The following is an 18,625-nucleotide window of genomic DNA, read 5'->3' on the forward strand; positions in this document are numbered from 1 at the left end:
AATGTAAAAAATAGACTGTTTTTATATAACAATTTGTAGTTTTATACCATTAGGATGATGAATCACTACATCAAAGTGTTTAAACATTGCTTCCACTTGCAAGGGCTTGAGCATTAATAGAAAATACAAGGAAATTTGGTTAAAAATTGGTCTGTTAAACACTAAAACTGTGGTCCGGAAGATCAATAAACTAAACTCAACCAATTACGCTAAGGTCTAAGAAGTATAACTAAACTCATAATCATAAAACATTAAAATAAATCCCACCATGATCAAAACACGAGGGAAATCCTTAACTATGGTCAGAATAATGGAAAGCGAAAGACACAAAACATTTGAAGGATATCTATGCAAACAACGAAGTATGGAAACCAATCTAGGTGTTTAGGGCAAGAAGATGCTAACCTTCAAAATTTTAGACCTTACTGTTTGAGATGGTTACCTCCTCTCCTGACAATGCAAATCTAATCTTAATGCAAGACAAAAACATGAATTGATTCAAATCTATTGCATAATTGAGTGCAAGGTGAAGTAAATATATAAGCACAATGCAACATCTTTTCCAGATCATTGATTTATCTATTTCCAAACAACAAAATTTCAATGTAGGAGTATTATTTTTTTCTTTAAAAATACGCTTAAATCATGCTCACAAAACAAGAAACCCCTCCATTTAATTATCCAACATCGGCCAATTGAATTTTAGAAATAATGCTAATAGTAAAACACCTTTAAAATAAATAGGTTCAAGTTCTTATTGTAGATTGTAATAACAAAACATTTAATCAGTCCATTTAATTTAAACTTTAAAAGTGAAAAATAATTCCACTCTCAAATATTTCAATTAAATTTTAAAAATTTACTTCAGAAAGGAGATTCCTTCAATGCATAAACAAGAATTAATCCATATAATTCTTCCAAAAATGGATGGAAGATGCATTTAGAAATTCTTAATCTACAATTTGATACCATTATTAGCAAAATAAATGATTGTTTTTTAATAGCATACAAGAATCTATTCTATCTGAATACTTAAATTCACTCTATATCTTACTATATGAATCATTTTGTTGGACCCGTAGAGCCAGATGAGAGTGATGTTTAAGAATGATTAAAGGAAATATCACAAAAGGGCTATAGATGTTGATTATATTTTCCCTCAGTATTGCAACATTCTAAGACTATGCAACATGTGGAAGGATAACAAAGGCACGTGGAGGATTGCAAAGACAGGTAGATTGTGAAGAATTGTCATCGTATGTAGTGGAATATTTATACAATGCCAAATGTCAATGTTTTTAGTAGTCCTTTTTTTTCTTAATTTTCTCACTAAAAATAGAAAAGACCCCTAGAAAAAAGGCCCACAATCAATAGGAGAAAAGAAACAAAAAAACAATAATTTATATTTAATAGGAAAATTAGCACAAACTATAAAATAAATGGTTATTTTTGCCATCTCTTGAGCTGAATTAATATAAAAAAGGCATTCAAAAACTTTAGTCTCTGCCTTTACAACAGGGACTAAAAATTAATTAAATTATTAGATATGCTAGTTATTAGTCCCTGCCTTATAAGGCAGGGAACTAATGTTTTTAGTAGACCCCCTACATTAATTTGATGGCAGAAATATAATGTTAAAATCTAATTTACACATGTATTTTAAAATTGAATTATTAGCATCAAATTTCTATTTTTTTATTGGTCAGTGACCAATTTCCTGAGGTATAAATGTTTTTTTTGAATGAAAAAAAGCTAAAAACAAACAAAAGATAAGCATGTATTTAATGCTTGTCAATGTCATACTATCATGTATTTAATGCTTGTTAATGTCATACTTTCAAAGTATTAAAATAAAAGTAGTTGCATTCGATCGCTTTGAAACATTAAAAAAATATGAAGATTTCTTCGTACTAAACAAAATCAATGATGAAATTCATGTCAATGTGTAGAGATAACTTACGAAGCCTCTTTGGTGGATTCTTCAGTTTTGACGTTCGAACTCCGCAACAAATGAAAAAGATATTGACTTTGTTAAAGCTAATGAACTGCAATTATACTAATGTATGAGAATCCAAATGTAGTTTACTCTTCTGAAATCCATAATTTTGTTAGAAGTGAGAAAATTGTCAGAAAATTTTGTATAAAAGAGATTGAAACTTAATACTAACTCCTATATAAAGATTAAATAGATCCTAGACTGCCACTTGCATTGCCTGAAAGGAGGAAGGCCTTCTGCTCTACATTAGCTAAGCTTGGCGTTGCTTTGCTTTTTCCTCGCCTCTGCAAAATCGGCCCCAGTTCTCCTGAATATTTTCAGGAGATTAATATACCAAAAAAAAGTGCAAGATTTACACAGAATATATATTCTTTCGACGAAGGCGTATTTATACACACATGCTTAGGTATTACAAAAATTAATTTGATTATATAAGTAAATATTTTAATTATAAACTTCAAACTAATAATAAAGTAAAAACATTAAAACTTGTTTAAACTAATTTGTGTCGATGAAAGATTTTAGTTTTGCAAATTTTATTGCAAATCATAAATGTTTTTTAAATTTATATAAAATGACTATTAAATGTTAGTAAAAAATGTTTTGTTATTTGATTAAAAATTAAAAATAATTAAAATATAGAACAATAATTTTTCGGTATTAGTTTATAGTGTTTTATTAGTCTTGTCTAAGTTATTTTATTTTCTCTTAATTGATTTTCATTTTTTAGATTTCTATTTTTTTCAATATTTCATTTATTTATATCTAATTAAAAAATTAATTGATGTTGTAGTTGACATTTTATAAAATAAAATTTGAAACTTTACTAATTAATTATTGTCTCTAAATATTGGCATAATATTTTATTAATTTTGAATGCATAATATTCTATTAATTTTGAATATAATTATTTATTTATAATTGGTTAATAAATTTGTTAAAATTTGTACTATTTTATGCATATATGAAAATCTTGAAATACATACAATTAGCATTACAATTTTTAATTAAATTATATTTAAATTTAACAATAAAACTACAATTTATTAAAAAATGTGAGTTCAGTCTATTGAAATAAAGCTTAGTCAACTTCATCGTTGCTCCCATTTTTTGCATAAGACAAGAGAGGGACTCCAGCTCACCAAGAGCTCTTGTTATTATTAGCTACGTTGTATGACTTAATATTGTTATTTACGACACCGTTTAGTTTTCTACTGCGTTCCTGATTAGTCGTCCTATCAAAGGTCTGCGGGTTCAAATCACCATTTCTTCTGTCCGCAGTAGATCAGGGGCAAGACATCTTTAAGCAATCAGCGAACTATTTAGAAATTCATTTGCAGATTCAAAGAAGGATTTGGCTGTTTCGAAAGTCTCAGCAATTCGATCCTTTTTAGGTATTAAATTCTTTTCCTGTTTCTTCCTTTCGTAATTTGCTTTTAAACTCGTTACACGAACATTAATACTAGTTTTTCAAAGCTACACTGATTTTTTAATATATTTTCGTAAGTGGATCTGGCAACTTCCATTGGAAATTAAAGCTCAAGAACTGTATATCTGTTTTCTGATACTTTAGTTTTAACCCAATTAGGTTTTTCTAATATATAAGCTGAGTTTGTAATTTCTCCGATTCATTATTTCATTATTGGGCTTTCTAAAATAGAAACTCATTGACACCAGGCTTACACTCGCTATCAAATTGTTATTTAGCCGTTGCGTGGCAAAAAGTGACCAAATTAGGTCAGTTACAAAAGGCGGCGGATAAAAAGAGTGTGGCAAGGGGGAATTGAGGGTTCGCGGCTGGAAGAAGGCTGAGGAAGCAGAAGATTTAGAAGACTTAGCTACCACGAGCACAGGTTCTTTTCTTTAATATGCTAGCTGTCTTATTTCCTTACTTCTTCATACTCGACTTATGAGAGCTGGATGTTATTTTAATTAATGTATGAAACAGTTTTCTTTGAGCATCATTATACATCTTTACTTAAAAATGTGCTTGAATTGTGAGGAAGATTGAATTCATTCTTTCGAGGGCAAATCTTGCCCTTGCGAAACCCTTTTTAACCTGTATTTCCTTTCTGCGACTGGTTTTTGTGTGTTAAATGAGAGACCATCTGCGCGTGAGTGTCGGTAGCCTCTCCCATAACAGAGCTGAACCTTAACCTTGGACGTTTGCAGTTCATATTCTGTTGGCTGACAATACACATTTCCCTGAGGTATGTGCTGGTGCGAAACCAAGCTGTATGGTTTCATCTTGGCATCATTTTTGTTTTAAACGGAAACCCCTCTCTTTCAATGGGTCAAGAGAAGAAAACCTCACCTTCCACCGAGGATTCTGATTGCATTGACACAGCTACCTCTTGCCATTCAACCATGTTTCACAGTCCCAGACCCTTAGCATAAAATACATAGATCGAATATTATCGTACATAAATTCAGTTGCTTAAAACGAATTCCTCCTTGAGACAGCTCTATATTGTCTAAGTTTGAATATTATAAGACAATCTTATGTGTCAAATTCAATTCTGGTCTTAGAAAGATGTGTTCTTGATGTAAATAGGAGGGTGGAGTAAATAACGGAGTTCTTGTTACTCTCCTCATAACCGGAACAGCATCTTAATTGAACAGCCGATGTGTAATTTGAAACTCTGTTCCTCAGAAATTTTTCATTACTGTTGCTGGAGATAAGGTGTATTGTTGCTGGTTTTAGAATTATAGTGAACCTTTGAAACATGCTAGTTGCTTAGGATGAAATCTTTGTTCGAAGTATTATATTTGTCATTAATTGTTGAGAACAACCCTTAAATTCTGGTTGTACCGAAACAAACATCCATTGTGACAATGAATCTGTTGTGAATTTGGGACTATGATGCAAATTTCTGAACCTCGACGTATATTGAACAAGTAATTGTAGACAAGTTTCCATAACATCTTGTGAATGCAAACTTCTCGGCATACTTCAAATTCCCACAAAGAAGAATTGCCTAACTGACATCTCATTCACTAGGACTGGGAATGAACTGTACCAAGTAAATACAACCTTATGAGTACCTAGCAGTTGGATGATTATTAAAGCATAAACTTTGGACAGAGGTGGTGTGAACCCAAATCTATTACAGCAACTCTGAATTTAAACCTAGCTACGTCCTTGGAAAGAAGCCTTAAACTTATGTGTTGTATTCCTTAGAAAGCATTAATTATAGAAGTTTTGGCATAGATACCTTCTTTATATTGCTGATGCTAATCTGTAAGTAAGTGAATGATATTGCATTAATGTCTAAACTGTAACCCAATGAGTACTTTTTGGTATTGTTGTTGCAATGTGCTGGGTTAGAATTGGGTCTTCTTCCTGAGTGCTGACTTGAATAAAGTTTTCTGTGTATAATACATTGCTGCTCATAATGCAATCCAAGTACATAAATTACTTTATGCTGAATATGAACAAGTAGATTCAGAGGTAGATGGTTATTAATTGCTGAAGGCCTAAGTGTTGATGTTTAATTCCTTATGGAAGGGTGTAATGTGGCATTTGGGAGGGTGGAGATGGATACATTGTATTTTTGCTTCTCTCAACTTGTCAGATTCAGAAGATAGGATTCGTTACGTTTTGTCTCTTATCTCAGTAATTTTGACAAATTCAGTGCTTGGCCAAGCTATTTATCTATTGCAATTAAGTATTCTTTTTCTGACATGAAGCATATGTTTGTGACTGCTTATTTTTATCTCGCATATAACTAGATATGCTATAGTTTTTCTTTCACTGCATATGAGTAGATGTGTAGTGTTCTTTTCTTTTCCCTGCCACATTTCGTGATTAGGCTACTAGGCACATGGTTATATGTAGTATGTTTCATGGTTGCATCAGATCCATTTGATCCATCGTGTTTTGGGAAGCTAGGCTTCTCATGTTAAGGTTGGGGCATTCTTCGTGTCAAGAAGAATTCCGGGGGAGTAAACACTCATGGTTGGTGAGGTAAAAGTGCTCGAGCCACACTCTCGTCTCATATAGCAAATGGACGACGTCCAATGACTTTGGAGACCAAATACACTGAAGGACACATGTCAAGATTGAGTAACCTATCTCTTGGTCTTGTACCTTCATCTTGATGATGAATATGGTGGTGTACACTTGATGTAAGTTTGATAAATGGATGATGGATGCTGGATGTGTAGATCAACACCATAGACATTGTTGTGTTATAGTAGATGACAAACTAATGATGCACTGGATCCATCCGATCCATCTTGTTCTGGGAAGCTAGGTTTCTTGTTTTAGGGTTGGGGCATTCTTCGTGTCAAGAAGAATCTTGGGGGAGTAAACACGTCATGGTTAGTGAGGTAAAAGAACCCGGGCCACACTCCCATCTCATATAGTAGATGGACGACATCCGATGGCTTTGGAGACCAGATACACTGAAGGACACGTCAAGATTGAGTAACCTACCTCCTGGCTGTGTACCTTCATCTTGATGATGAATATGGTGGTGTACAATTGATGTAATTTTGATAAATGGATGATGGATGTTGGATGTGTAGATCAACACCATAGACATTGTTGTGTTATAGTAGATGAAAAACTAATGATTATTGTTTAAATTTAATTGCTTAATAACAAATGATTTACTTGGCTTTTCAACTTTCTGTGATGTCCCCTTCTAGCTAGAGACATCACTTTAGCTGGTGATTAGCCTATCAGAGACCCTCGTAGGCTAATAAGATTGGATAGAGGGTCACCTTGGTGTGGAGATCCTCCAAGGACCAGAGCAGGGTACTCTTCTGGGTTGCCAGAGTTTGTTTATGATGAGTTTTGCTTTGAGTTTGGCTTGGTCAGGCTATTTTTAGCAGTTTTGGAGTTATAAAGATAGACCCCTGCTATTTTTAGAAAAGGGGTATGGTCATATGCAGTTCTATCATGTTAGCTCCCAATCCAAACGACATTCAAAAATGTTGAGTAATAATGGAGATATTAATGTTTATTTAGTTAAAATAAACATTATTGGTTTTGAGCCTATATTGTTAAGTTATAATATATAACTTAAGTGAGGGTCATGATATCATAAAAGGGGCCATTGTTTCAATTAATTGTGGGTCCAAGCTTATGGAAAAATTAAAAAAGATTTTCTAAGTTTTAATGTAATAACATTTTTTATGTTATTATTATATCTTTTATCCCACATTGAGCATGGAGACTCATTCTGGAGTTGAGGAGTCCTTATAAACAAACCTTGTCTTCCTTCAAGAGCAGGTTATGAGAATTGCTTAAAAACTTTGCCTTGTGAAATTTCTTGAAGTTGTGGCAACAGGGGTTTCTACAAGTTTGAGAAGAATTCAGACTGTGGAGAACGTAGTATCTTCAGAGTTGATGCAATTTGAGGGTGTGAAATATCACTGGAATTTTGCCTGTGAGTTGACTTCATTCTGGAGTCAATATTGTGTTTTAGTAGGAAAAAAGTGAATGAATCTGTTTACAGGTTGGAAGGGGTTATAACAGCAGCTACAGTGCTGTGAACAGTACAGCGCTACAGTGAATTAAAAATCAGAGATTTAATATTGCGGTTTTTGATAGGCGCTGCCCAAGGAGGAAGCAACCAGCAGCGTGGTTGCGTATTGGAGACAAAAATCAGGTTTTTTCCAACTATTAATGATGATGTTTTTAATGTATTCTTCCAGCAATAAGTATTGTACATACATTAGGAGCCATCTGAATAAATGAATTTGATTAGCATTATAACCAGATTTGAGTTATAATTTTAGGTAAGATTAGTTTTCAATATTAGTTTTTTCTTTTCATCAACTCAAAAACCCAAAAACAGCTTAAAACATTCAAAAACAAACCAAAAACAATCATTACACCCAGGGAAACAAACAGTGATCAGCGTAGAGCCTATTTGGGGTTCTTACATTCTGATTGGTGCTTTTCTGCATTTTTCGTATGTATGATGTGGCATTCTTTAATAGGACATGGTTCTTACATTGTGCCTGATGTGACTTGGTCGCTTAGTTTCTGAGTAGTATTCTAGTCTAGACTAGGGTTCAGCAGGATACTATCACTTGTATCCAATTCTTGAAGTGACAGATATGAAAATTTCCTTTGTTCAAATCCACACAATTGCAATTGGATTACCTAGAGAAAATTGGTCTTTGTTTTGGGGTCTCTATTGTTTAGGTTTTGGGTGGATGCACATTTGGTGTATGCAAAAGCCATATAATGTGGAGGCATAGACAATGTACACGAATGCCGCTAACAAATGATGTCTCGTTAAATGCTATGGTTGGAGGGTATATACAAAAGGAACTTGTTGAACTTTCAAACAAATGCAATCAGCAAGTGTACAACAAGATTTCACCACCTTTGCTAGCATATTGCCAATACGTGCCAAAATGGGAGCTTTGGAACAGTGTACGAGCATCCATCAAAGCATAATGGAAGAGGGTTTCTTTACAAAGCATGTGAATTGTTTAACAAAATGCCTCAAGGAAATGTGGTATCTTGGACTACAATAATTGTAGTATATGTAGAAAGTGGATTGTTGAAAATGCTTTAGAATCATTCAAGCAAATGCAGTTGGTAGGTGTAAAACCAAATTCCACAATAATCACTAGCATCCTACCTGGGTTTGTCAAAATTGAGCTTTTGAGTAGGGTATGGCCATCCATCAAAAAACAACTAAATAGGAATGTTTAGTTGCAATTCTCAAAAAAGAAATGCATCCTATCTATTTGAAAGATGAGCTTGTTAGCCTCAACTTAACTATCATCTTGAATTTCCTCATTGAATCTCAAACCAATGCTCTGAGTGCTAAAGTGTATGTCACAAATAATAATATTCTTCAAACCTCATCTTGCAAGGAAACTACCTCCAAGTGGAACAATCTATAATTGTTAAAAATTGGAGATATAAAGAGAAGTAGGTGATTAGAGCAGTGAAAGATGCATTCATTAAATGGAAAGAAACTTTAGACCTAATCAAAAGCCATAATGATTGGTTGGAAGAAATAGAAAGTGGGCTAGTTCTTGCTTTGTCTGAGCTTTATTGCAAGAGATCTAGAAAAAAATTCCTCTCTTCTGATACTGTGTAGTAAAACAAGGCTTTTCATTATATGTGTTTTGTATTTCGGGACCAGTTTGAAAGGAAGGAGAATGACAAGTATGGACATATTGAAGTATTTGTGGAAAAATATATACCCCATTACTTGGAACAAGAAAATTCTAAGCCTAGAAATATCAAACCTTGCACTTGCAAGTACAATATTAGTTTGGATCCTCCACTCACTGATCCCCATTTGACTTAGTTGCTTCATAATCATCTTTATCCAAAAGATTGTGTTAGGATAGGCAAGGGATGTATTAAATTAATTACTTCTTGGGCTCATTGATGTTTTAAACTCTCCTCAATTCTACTTTTAATTATTTCTTTCAAATCAATTGCTTAAGAAAAATGAAAACTGTTCCTTCAAAATAAATAGACACAAAAAAATTTGTTCACTTTAAAACACAACCCTAATGCAAAATGCACACAAATAAATACATACAAGCCATTCATGTAACTAAAGTCCCAAACTTAAAGGACAACCCTAATTGGTGATACCCCAAAAACAAAGTTCATTGAAGCTTTTTTCCATTCTTTCTAGTACACTAATATTGGAAAAGAAAACCATTATTTCCAAATCAATGGATAGATATTGTTATTCCAGTAACTAAAACTAAAATACGAAACATAAAATCTGAAATCAAGTGAACAACCATAAACAAATATCTAAGCTAACATCCATTTCCTCTAACTTAATAGATAGAGAAAACAAAATTTGACTTCACAAGCAAATGTAATTGATAAAATGAAATCGAAAACATAAAACAAAACCCCCCAAATAATGATTTTTGTTTGTAATTGTGTGTTAGTGTTCTCCTACGTCCTTATTTCCTTACCTTGCAATGTGCCATGTTTAGATAGGTTTGCAAAATGTTGAAGAGTAGAGGGCATATGGATTATCAATAAAAACCATCTAGTACTTAAACAGATTGAAAGAGATGTAACAAAATTCTTCATTGATAGTGATCTTTTTTTTGATATTTAAAATAACGTTGTTAATATGAATTTGTAGTTTGGTTTAAAATAATGGAAAACACACGGTTTATATAGAGAGAAATATATTTTAAGGTTAAAAATAAATATATATGATATTTTAGGTATTGATTATGTATTTTAACGTGTGAATAATATTTGGGTGTTTGAAAAAGTGAAAGAGTTGTAAAAGTGGATTTGGATTAAGATTGTATCTATAGGATAAGAAATTAATGTATATTGGAATGAGTTTAGATTGTTAAATGGATTTAGAAGGTTGAAGGATGTGTCAATTTTTTGTATAAATAAATCTTTTCATTTATATCCTTTTCTTTGTTTTCATTTTTGGTACCTTGGCATTTTGAAAATAAAATACTCTTCCTAGACTATTTCTTATAGTTTAATTGTTTGATTGATATTTTGTAAATAAGACTGAAATTTGAATAAAAATATTAATACCATCTTACACTAATTATAATAAATTCACTAATTTTTAAAAAATAAAAAATTTATTTGGTTTGAATTCAATTCTAGAATGTATTCACTTTGGTTCTTAGAATCTATTGATTGTGATTGTTATGTATATTTTGAATATTTAGTACATTTCTAATTAAAATATATTTTCTTTCTATCATTAACATATTCAGACATTTTACAAAATAAGAAGTATAAACTAATTGCAAATTGTAAATTAATGATTAATTTTATATTAATAAATAATTAATACAATTTGATGATATTGACATAAATAATATCTAGGCACTTAAAGAATAAAACATAATTTCTAGCTAGAAATTTTGTTGTATTCATTAGAAAATATATAGGCGAATTACTATACACCCAAATAAGCAAATACACAAAAATTACACAATCAAAGGCTTTTGCAGAATAACATACCATGGCAAATGATATCACCGAGACAACTTGCGGGATCACCTAGATAAGAGATAACCATTGCCAAACTTACCCCTTCTGAAACTACCACCATACACTTGATCTTTCGAGAAGAAGGGTCAAGTCTGTTTGGGAATTCTCTGCCATAGTTGACTATATAAATGATTGGTGTCGGTGTAGTTCACAGGATCACTTGTGTTTTAAAGGCTCCATCCCTACTTTGAAAGTCCTCAAGCAGGCGTGCCTGTAACCCCAATGCCCACTAATTGTTTAGTGTCATCAATGTATGTATATGTCTTTCCTCCGCCATGTCTAAAATCAAAAGTGAACAATACTCACGAATTGTACACAAAATGTACTTCACAATCGCAAATGTAAAATAATCAATAGATTATTTCTATTTCTAATATTATGTATTCTTTAGCAGTAAACAAATTTATAAATACATATATACATGACTACATGCATATACCTAAATGAATACACCTTCACAACTACCCTACTAAACAATATACAAATGTGTGTAATTATGCCTCTCCTTATTTCACAATTGTATATTCTTATTGTAAAATTGTTTACTTTCCTATATGACACAAGGTAGAAGGGGATGAAGACCCACTCCTAAGCCACTCTTGCTAGAGTTATACACAAAATCCAACAATATAGGAGAAACCACAAGAAATTATATAGATATCAATGCAGATATGATGAGACAACATTCTTTCAACGCACCAGACATAAGGCCTACATGGTTGCAGTCATATACGATCAAATTACAATCTTCGAGCTTAGAAGCTTGGGCTTAGAGAGCTAAATCTTTATTATTTTCTTCTATCCAACTTCATTCTACTTTTCCTAATCCTAGATCTCTAATTATATAGGCAACAAGACCACAAGTTGATCTGTTACGCAATTTATTACAAAATATAGGTCCTGCCTCAAAGGAGAAATCAACAATCTTATAATTTAGCAAATTAACTTGCGTGAGGACAAAGATAGGTCTACACATGATCCAAGAAGCAAACCCCAAGGTCGTAGAAAGCCTTGATGCCACACGAAACCTTGTTGAAGCCAAACCTACACATCATTTGAGTTGCTAGCAAACAACATGCCTCAAACAAAGAGAAGGATAACTCCCACATATAATTGAATTAGTTTTTGCGAGCTTAGGAACAAGATGCACGATAGGTCCACATTAAGTAGCCAACTGCTCGGAAAGAGGAAACACGAACAACAAAGGCCATTCTTTGAACAACAAATAGACACCAACTCTTCAGATGCCAAATTATCAGAATTGCAACTATCAATGATTGCCTTGCAACATTTTCCTTCAATCTTACATCCAGTCTTGAAAAGACTTTTCCTCCAAACAGGTTCTTCATCCAATTGTTCATTCCAGAAAGGTTCGTCCAATCATTAGTGTTTATCCTTTCTTTCCACAAAGGTTCTTCTAACTATTAGTTTTTCTCCTTTCTCAGGTTTATTAGGTGCATCAATAGCTTCTTCTTGGATCAAAGCGTTTCTGCTACTACTCCCTGTCTTCTTACCAGAAAATGTACATTCAAAAGCTCTATGCCCTCTTTTACCACACTTTAAACATGTTCCTTCAAACCGAGATCTATCTTCTCTCTTGCCAATATTGTTATTCCTAGAGTAACCAAAATAATTACCTCTAATGTAGCTACCTCTTCCTCTGCTTCCATTGTCTTCTTTCCATTTTGATTTGCCTTTGTCATTAGGTGTATTATTAGATCTACTACTTTCTCCTTAGGATCTTTTTCTACTTCATTGAAATCTTCCACCTCTTGCTCCTATCTATGCTCTTGCTTCTTCACCAACTTTTCTTCAGCTTTGAAGGCATAAAAATATGCTTCCTCAACACTTTCCATTTTCACAAAACTGATTTTATCATGTATAGAAGTTCTTAAACGATTTAAGCATCTAGCAACCTTTTCAACCTCATCATCAATATGTCCATATCTTATGTCCCACTTATAGAATTCTTAGTGTAATCTTTCACAGTCATGTCTTTTTGTCTCAAATTTTGCATTCTTCTCAACAAATTAACTTGATAATCAGCAGGAAGGAATCTATTTTTCAACTTAACAACCATTTTCACCCAAGTCTTGATCTTTTCTTTTCCTCTTCTTTGTCTATCACTTTTCAAGTGTTCCCGCCAAAGAGATGCATGCCTTTTCAACTTTGTAACTTGTATCCTCACCTTCTTAGCTTTAGAAATACTTTAATAATAAAAGAATTTCTCAACCTTAGAGATTTATTCTAACAAAGCATCATTGTCAAGCTTTGCACTGTACGAAGAAAGGTCAAAAACAAGTCTTGAATTCGTTTTGGCTAGAGCCTTAAAAAGCCTTTCATCATCCGTTTTTCTTCAGGTTTAGGATTGGGTGCTGCTTCTTCTTCTTCATCACTAACATCTTCAAGATGCACTCCTCTTCCTTGGGCTGTATCTATAGCTTCAAGTCTAGCTGCAATTTTTCCCAACATGTCTATGATAGCATTGTCCGCATTTCCTCTACCTCGAACCATTTTTACAATAGTTCCTGGAAGAATTGTAACCCTCTGCAATTTATAGGTAAAAAATTAGATCTGCCACCCTACAACCAATCTAATCAGGGTTCCCCACGATCCCAAAACTTCGCAAAGAATTATTCAAAATCAAAATAATAAAAGTGACATCATGGCAAGAAATGTTAAAGAGTTGAGGCTAGGCCTTATGCCTAGCATGTTGAAAGAAGATTGTCTCATCATATTTCCATTGATATCTATATAATTTCTTGTGGTTTCTCCTATACTATTGGCTTTCCTGTGTAACTATAACAAGGGTGGCTTGGGATTGTGGGGAACCCTGATTATTCAAAATCAAAATAATAAAAGTGACATCATGGCAAGAAATGTTAAGAGTTGAGGATAGGCTTGAAGGAGCAACAAGTTTCGTCTCATGGAAAATTGGAATTACAACTATCCTGGAAGAATTGGAATTAGAATCATTCATTGAAAAAGACACTCCATACTTCAAGACGAGATAGAAAAATCCACTTGGAAAAGGCGAAATAATAAAGCCAGAAAAATCCTTGTTGATTTTGTAAAATATCATATTCTTCCTTCCATATCAAATCTCAAGAAAGCATTTGAAGTATTTAAAACAATTAAGGATACATTTGAGATTAATAGCTCAAGTAGATTGCTCACATTAAAAATTCAACTTATGAATACAAAAATGAATAAAGGAGAGTCAATCTCATCCTACTTTGGATTAATTTCTGAAATAAAGAATCAACTATCTTGTATTGGAAATAAAGTTGAAGATCAAGAATTATCCATAATAGTACTTAGAAGGCTACCTATATCTTGGGAAGCATTTATCCAAGTCGTCAGCACTTAATACCAGCTTTTGATCAACTTAAAAATGATTGCACCTTAGAAGAATCAAGACTAATTTCTAGAGGGATCATTTTGAACCAAGAGGGAGAAAATCAAGCCCTTTTTTCAATCTCTAATAACAAAGGGAAGAAGAGGAAATTTAATTTTAATGGGAAGTAAAATGCCCAAAGAAAAGGAAACAATAATCACAATAGGAAAGACTTCTCCAAAGTTCAATGTTATGAGTGTGAGAAATTTGGACATACTTACAAATTTTGTCTAGAAAGGGAAAAAATTCTAGCCACCATAGCCGAAGCTAAAAAGGAAGGAAATCTATTATTTTACTTAGCTCTATCAAGTGAGATGAACTCCAACGAAAATGTGTGGATAATTAATAGTGGTGCATCTCATCACATAATAGGATTCAAAGATAAGTTTGAAACTTTTGAAAATTATCTCATTGAAGGCATCACCAAGGAATTAAGACTTGTTCTATACAACTAAGAACTGAGATCACTCTAAAATTGAAATATGTCCTCCTTGTACCTGGAATAAAAAGGAATCTAGTATGCATCTCAGGACTTGCAGATGAAAGGTATCATGTTACCTTTAATGAAGACAAAGTATTGTACTGGGCTAAAAATTGTTACCTTAAGAATGCCATCACCATAGGGTCTAGAGATGGAACTCTATATAAATTGTGTAACATTCAAAAGCAAGCCCTAAATCATGATGTATCAAACTCTAATGAAATATGGCATAGAAGGCTTGAACATTTTGGATTTAGTACACTATCGAATATAGAAAAAATCACCACTGGAACACCTAACTTAAAATCAAATCATATAGGCATTTGTAAAGGATGTGCTCAAGGAAAGAATGTAAAAATATATTTTCCCTCAAGTGAACACATCTAAATCTGTTCTGGAACTAGTTCACATTGATTTGTGTGGACCTATGCCAACACACTCTCTAGGAGATACTCATACTACATAATCTTTATTGTTGACTTTTCTAGGAAAACTTGGATTTACTTCCTAAAAGTCAAAGAATCAAATGAAGTTCTACAGAAATTTAAAGAGTTCAAATCAATTGTGGAAAATCAAACATCAAAGAGAATAAAAACTCTTTAGACAATGGGGGCGAATACACCTCTGAAAATTTCGAAGATTTCTACACCTCTGTTAGGATTAAGAGAGAGTATACTATACCTTATAATCCTCAACAAAATGGAGTGGTAGAAAGGAAAAACATAACCATTGTTGAATTAGCAAAAGCCATGTTACATGATCAAAATTTACACTTCTCATTCTGGGCTGAGGCCACTAATATTGATGTATATATTCAAAATAGATGTCCACACTCTATCCTAGAAAACATAACCCTTGAAGAAGTCTTTACAAGAATTAAACCTGACCTAAATCATCTCAGAGTATTTGGTTGCCCTGTTTACATTCATATACCTAAAGAAAAGAGAAGCAAGTTGGAACCATTTGGGAAGAAAGGTATATTTGTTGGATACAGTGAAAACACTAAAGGGTATAGAGTCTATATACCTGGGAAAAGATCAGTAGAAATCAATAGAGATGTCAAATTCGAAGAAAACACTACCTTCAAACTATCCACAAGTACAGAAGATGAGCCTGTTGCTCATTTTTGCGCCCCGCCAATATTCAAATTTTAAATGCTTGCCCGTCCAATGACTAGTTCCCAGATTTAATGTTATTTTAATGCTTGAGAAACATCGAAAAAATTAAATGATCAAACCTTATGATTTGTTTTCGCTGCGAGGATGTTATCTATAGCGACATAGCGCCTTGGTGACGTCATTTGCCCGCCCTCCTCGTAGGAAGAAACTTGATGAGCCCTCACTGTCCGATGTGATCTGATCCACGTTTGGCGTTATGTCACTATGGAAAGTAGCACGTTGTTTTGCCATAGCAACATAACGTTTTGTTGCCACATGTCTCTGCGGGACCAATTTCTCTGTGGATCGCTAGTTGGACGCTGTGTGTTGCCAAGTGTGTTACGGATTGCTGAGGTGGCACCAGGTGTGATGGGCTCGGGGCAAGAATAAGCGCAGATCTTCCACGATTGTTGATCTCGTGGAGATCAACGGTGGGCGCTATCTCGCTATGGAAAGCTGCGAGAATTTTAACCATAGCGACATAGCGCCTTAGCGACACGTGGCAGGGTGGGGCCGAGTGTTATGAAATTGCAGGGATGGTACCAGTTCGGACCGAGTCAGATGCCAGGTGTGCTGAGTTGTTTCGTGGGCCCAGAGGTTTTGAGGGCAAAGCGCAGTAATTCGGCGAGTCTTCATGATCGTCAAATTTGTCTGGATCCACGGCAAGCGCTATCGCGCTATGGGAAACTGCTCGGAAGATACGCATAGCGACATAGCGCCTGGGTGACACGTGTCTTTGCGGGCCTGGCCAGGGTTGACAGTTAAGGGCTGGCGGTTATGTTGTAAGCCGTTGCGGTCAGGGTTTAAGAGGTTGGCGCAGTTAGTAAAGAAAGGGGGCGGTCAACTCAGAAAGACCCCACGAGGTGGCAAAAAGAAAGAGGTTTTTTGGCCCACGTGGCTCCTCCTGCTTACGAGTCTCGTTTGACTTGCTGACTGTGTTGACTCCCAGTCCAGAAACAAGGGAAATCAAGAGTTTTACACGAATTTGATCTTCATGATTGATTCCAGCTACCAGAAGTGAATGCGAAACATACAGGAACACTCTACCACCTCGACCTATCTATCTACCTGGTTAGAGTGACTTAATGGCGCCGTTTCTGTCCCCTCAAGGCATTATTTGACACAGAGGATCAGATCTCCTCAGATCCCCATGATTGTTCTTGACAGAGCCTTGATGGCGGTAATTGTAGAGTAATTTTAGCTAGGGAAAATCTCAGTTATGCCTACACTATAAAGGCAAATTTTGTGGATTTTGTTCGGGTCGATCATTCTCTGTTGTTCTCTGCTATTGCTCTGCGATTCCAGTGTAACATTCCCTTTGCCTTTGAACTGCATGATTTCTGCCTTATCTCTTTCAGCCATTGGTGTGAAGTGCAAGAACTTTTGCCTCCACTAGTGTTTTGTGGAAATCAGTAATCTGCATGATTGTATCTCCTTGGCCTAGAATGATAATATAAGTGAATATCTCTTCCTTGTGTCATTCATCTTGGTTTCTGATCTGCATGTGGTTATTTGATTAAAGCAAGTCTGAATGTGTATATCCTTAGTTTCATTCTAGTTCAATAGTGCATATATGGGCAGAGATTGGTCTGAACACTCTATTTTGGTGCATCACCTCTTTAGATTAGATTAGGTAGATTTGCTTTCATGCTCTCCTTCTCCCTTTTCCTCTCCAAGAGTAGTTAGGTGCATCCTGATAGTAAGAGGAAGCCGGCCTTTTCTGGAGACTCAACCTCACAGTTCAAGTCGCACAGCTTGGAGGTTGTTTCCATGTTTCACTAGGTTGTCCTCATGCATAGGCTTTGGACAAGGGTGCAAACCTAAGTGACAACAGAGCCCATCACAGAATTGGATGAAAATCAGCAAACTGAAAATCAAAGGGAGAACATATCAGAAGGAAATGAACTATTATCAGATGCTAAAAATAGGGACATCTCTAATATCAAGAAAAAGGCCACTATGGGCAAGGAAAATGATTGAAGAAAATAATGTTGAACCGGATGAAATCTCCTGAGAAAGTAAGAAAACCATAAATAAATCATGCTACACTGTAGCAGTAACTGAGCTTACAAAATCTGAACCATCAATTGTTGCAGAAACTCTATCATGTCTAGCATGAAAAGATGCTATGGTTGAAGAATATCAATCCATATTACAAAATGATGTTTGGGTATCGTACCTAGGACAAAAGACAAATCAGTTGTTTCATCAAAGTGGTTATACAAAATCAAGTATGCTTCAGATGGTAGTATTGAAAAACATAAAGCAAGATTTGTTGCATGAGGTTTCTCTCAAAAGGAAGGTATTGCTTATGAGGAAACATTTGCTCCAGTTGCTCGATACACTTCAATAAGGACAATTATTGCAATTGCAGCATCCAAAGGATGGAAGATACATCAAATGGATGTCAAGATCACATTTCTGAGTGGTGTCATTAATGAAGAATTATGTATCGAACAACCTGAAGGTTTTACTATAAAAGACAAGAACCTATATGTATTTAAACTAAAGAAAGCTCTTTATGGCCTTAAACAAGCACCGTGAGCTTGGTATGGAAAGATAGATTGCTATCTCTCCAAACTAGGATGCTCCAAAAATGAAGCTATTCCTA

General features: G+C 34.3%; 1 protein-coding gene across 3 annotated transcripts in view; it reads left to right on the top strand.

The window, feature by feature from the left end:
- The first annotated feature begins 3,149 nt into the window (after positions 1-3,149).
- Positions 3,150-18,625, top strand: part of LOC149549884 (PIN domain-like family protein) — a 72,334-nt gene continuing 56,858 nt past the window's right edge. Inside the window, exons 1-2 of one of the 3 annotated variants that reach the window (XM_089793102.1) lie at positions 3,150-3,390; positions 3,674-3,849. The gene's annotated coding sequence lies outside the window, so the exon portion shown is untranslated. Of the gene's footprint in view, positions 3,391-3,673; positions 3,850-18,625 lie in introns of those variants that run through there. The other 2 variants (XM_089793103.1, XM_089793104.1) reach the window with 2 other exon arrangements.

Source organism: Cupressus sempervirens, chromosome 7 (assembly GCF_028749045.1).
Source record: "Cupressus sempervirens isolate cs-2001-9-10 chromosome 7, ASM2874904v1, whole genome shotgun sequence".
Classification (NCBI taxonomy): domain Eukaryota; kingdom Viridiplantae; phylum Streptophyta; class Pinopsida; order Cupressales; family Cupressaceae; genus Cupressus; species Cupressus sempervirens.